The sequence below is a fragment of the Herpailurus yagouaroundi genome, unplaced genomic scaffold, assembly GCF_014898765.1.
Source record: "Herpailurus yagouaroundi ecotype Mexico unplaced genomic scaffold, PumYag 28, whole genome shotgun sequence".
NCBI classification, from domain to species: domain Eukaryota; kingdom Metazoa; phylum Chordata; class Mammalia; order Carnivora; family Felidae; genus Herpailurus; species Herpailurus yagouaroundi.
The window spans coordinates 101,728,896-101,732,879 of NW_024412376.1; positions in this window are offsets into that span (position 1 = coordinate 101,728,896).

Here is a 3,984-nt window from a genome sequence, read left to right on the forward strand (position 1 = left end):
TTTTGACCCTCCCACATCCTCAGATCTCCTGGTGATTCTTAAGAGAGAGCTCAGCTTGAGCCTGGGGATGCTCTGAGCTGGGGCTTAAATGTAGTGAGCACGAGGCTGAGCTGATGGGGTGGCCTGACAGAAGTCTGTGTGCAAGGGCAACTAGGGAGTCTCCCATGAGGCAATTTATCCCAAGATAATAGGATTCAGGCTGGATGAGCTTGAACCAGAACTTAGTCAGGCAGGGGCTTGGGAGTCTGACTTCAGCACGGAAGCATTACTGTCCCGTTGGATGCAGGTCCCTGTGAGAAAGAGACAGTGGGAACAGTCTAGAGATTTTGTAAATTCAAGGCTGCCTGATACTTCCCTGAACTGCATGTAACACAAAGACGTGTATTTTACCCCCCAAATCTCCATGGGCCACCTCTGAGCTTTGACACCATGAAAGCCCTAGTGCTCCGGCGATAGTGTTTGGCAGAGACCAGGACTCCCAGGGGAACATAGGCATACCCAGTGGAAGAGGGTTTATTCACTAGTCCAGGTCCTGCACCACCAGTAGGCCCAGAGAAACCTTGTGGAGGCGACCTGGAGGAGGCTGTGCTCCACTGTCAATGACCAGGGAAGCAAGTGGATTTCGGTCTTCTTACTCTCTCAATAGAGGCAGAAGTCAAGACTTTAGGCTCTGGAATTAGACAGATCACTTCTGCAATGTATTAGTTCTATGAACTTGATCAAGTTATTTAACTCTTTGAGCTTGCTTCCTGAGGTTGGCTTCCCTCTTCGAATTGACATAGTAAATGGGAAATTGCACGTATGCCTTTAACACATGGCACAGAGTCAGACCACGAGCACAGTTCCCTCTGTCTGAAGGCTCTTCCTCCTCACCCCTTGCTGACTCTTAATCATCGTAAGTTTAAATGTTATTGTTTTCAGAGAAGTCATCGAGGAGCCCTCATAGCAGATTCTAGATTGCCTACCCAACATCCATTGCCACTTTATGCTCTTTGTTTGGGTATCAGCTCCTCAAAAAGTACAATTCTGAAAAGTTCAAGGGCAGATTCCGAACAGTCCGAGCCAGTTTTGGTAATCCTCCTTCCACGCCCAGAATTTAAGTGTGGGCAAGTGACTCAGTTTGAACTAATGACAGGTGAGAGGAAGTCTGCTTGGAGGTTCTAAGAAAGATGTGTCCACTCTTGAAAAGAGACAGACTTTGCTACAATTGGGCATTGTCAGGATCACCTCTCATAACAGGGGCTGGCCCAGCCATCCTGGGACCATGGTGGGAGGTGGAGGCCGACCCAGGTACAAAGTTGGCGTGCTGGAAATGGCAGGGAGAATAACAGAAACAGCCCAGGTCTACCCTGACATCACTGCTGAATTTACCCAGCCAGAGCCTCTCAACCTTGGGATGTCTAGTCACATGAAACGGTAAATTCCCTTGTTATTTAAGACATTTTAAACTCGGTTAGTTATAGGGGCACCTGGGTGGCGCAGTCGGTTAAGCGTCCGACTTCAGCCAGGTCACGATCTCGCGGTCCGTGGGTTCGAGCCCCGCATCAGGCTCTGGGCTGATGGCTCGGAGCCTGGAGCCTGTTTCCGATTCTGTGTCTCCCTCTCTCTCTGCCCCTCCCCCGTTCATGCTCTGTCTCTCTCTGTCCCAAAAAATAAATAAATGTTGAAAAAAAAATTAAAAAAAAAATAAACTCGGTTAGTTATTAATTGTGGTCTTCTGCATCTGAATTATAACCCCATATTTTTTGCTCTCATATCATTTTCTTTCATAGTTTTTTTTTTTTTTACATATATGTTGCTTTTGTGCTTATTGATTTGATACCTATTTCCCCCACCGGACTGTAGATTCTAAATTACCAAGATAATGTGTTGATTTTGAATTCCCAAATTTTAGCATCTGGCCTGAGGCATGGGAGCTGCTTAAGCACATTTGTTGAAGTCATGGATAACACCTCAAACACAGTCACTTTTCTCCTCCTCCTCCTCACCATCCTAGGATTGCTGGGAGGGAGTTTAAGATCCCCCTCCAGCTCTGACTAGCTGGGTGACCCCTGGCAGGACCCCATCAGGGGTTTTCAAGCTTTTGCCTCCAGGAATGGTAAGAAAATACATATTACATGGTTGACCAAATATACATATATACACATATTTAACCAAAAAGAAAGATATACAGAGCATATTTACTCTTATTACGCATGATGTATTCCGATATTTTTATTCTATTTCCTTAAAAATGTGGACCCATTGGGGCGCCTGGGTGGCGCGGTCGGTTAAGCGTCCGACTTCAGCCAGGTTACGATCTCGCGGTCCGTGGGTTCGAGCCCCGCGTCAGGCTCTGGGCTGATGGCTCGGAGCCTGGAGCCTGTTTCCGATTCTGTGTCTCCCTCTCTCTCTGCCCCTCCCCCGTTCATGCTCTGTCTCTCTCTGTCCCAAAAATAAATAAAAACGTTGAAAAAAAAATTAAAAAAAAATGTGGACCCATTAATTAGCAATCTACTATTTCCCCCCAAAATGAGGTAAATGAAATGTAAGGACTTTGAAAATGCAATTTTCTTCTTTTTGTTGTTAAACGGTTCATAAAGATCCACTCTGTTGACTTAGAAGTTCATTATTACAGTGACTTCACAAAGACTTAATTATTTTTCCTTTTCCTGTAGAATCCTTCCCCAGACCATCTCCTCTAGTTGGGCTATTTTGAAGGCCTGCATAAAATGGAAAGTCTCTGGCATGTGTTCATGAAAAAGTACTTTGTACTTTTGCTTATTTTTTTTTTCAGTTAGTACAAAAACAAACAAGACTACATTCTTCCTCCACTGAAATTTAATGGTCCCATTCAACATAGTTTACATCGGCCTCGTTTCTATATAAGTTTATATATGTACCAGTGCAGGCCAGTGTTACATGACTCCCACCGCCGCCATGTGGTTTAAAACCCAAGAGAGTTGGGTTCTGACGTTCTCTAGAGGCACAGTGAAGAATAAAAACTCACTGTACTTCCCATTCCTCAACACAGAAACTGCCCTTGTCCACGGTGGATTTGCCAGTGAAATTCCTCTGGGGGCAGGAGGAAAGGGGAAAGCCACACGAAGATCTCACAACTCCAGAGCACAGCAAATAATGCGGTATATATATATTTAGAAAACCATAATGCAAGCCTTGGGGGTGGGGAACCCCCCAAAACAAACAAACAAACAAACAAAAAAACCCATGTAATCAAAAGGCCATACCAGCCTGGGTGATCCCTGCTAAAGGACCTACAGATTCCGAAGGTATAATCTCTGCCCCTTAAAACTCGATTCAAACCACGACCCCCCAGCATCATGCGAACTGGCAAACTAGAGGCGAGTTATGGCTCCAGAGTCCCGGAAGAGCGCATCTCCAGGCTGCTCCGAGGTCACGTGTCTTCTAGAAGGGCATTGGTGTGACCCAGGAGAGCCCGTCCAGGATACGTGCGCCTGTTTGCGCTCTGGGAGGGAAGGCGAGGTGGGATGGAGCTTGGCCGGGAAAACAGACCAGAGAGGGGTGGGAGGAGAGGGAGGGGAAGGAAAAGATGAACACGTCCCTGAACTTTCCTCTCCCCTCGTCCCACACACTTGAAATAGAAATAATAATAACAACATAAAAAACGCTTTACAACCACGATGTTATCTCCCTACTTAAGTTGCCTCACTCTGGAGGGTATGGGGTATAAAGTGCAGACTGCGGCTACCGCCGCTAGCTTGTCTCGGGAATAAAGGTTCTGGCCGGTGTGGGTGCGCGCGCGGGTGACCCCACCTTTTGGGAAGCCGGCTCCCTGCTCTTCCACGCAGTAGCCCCGGCTGACCCTCCCCCCTCCCCTTCCTCTTCTCCTCCCTCCTTCCCTCCCTCCCTCCTTGCGCGTCTGCTCTGCACCGGCCCCCGCGGAGGAGGCAGGCGGCAGCACCCAAGCCGCCGCAGCTCCTGCCCGCAGCGCGCTCGCCCGCGCCCGCGGATCCCACGTAGCCC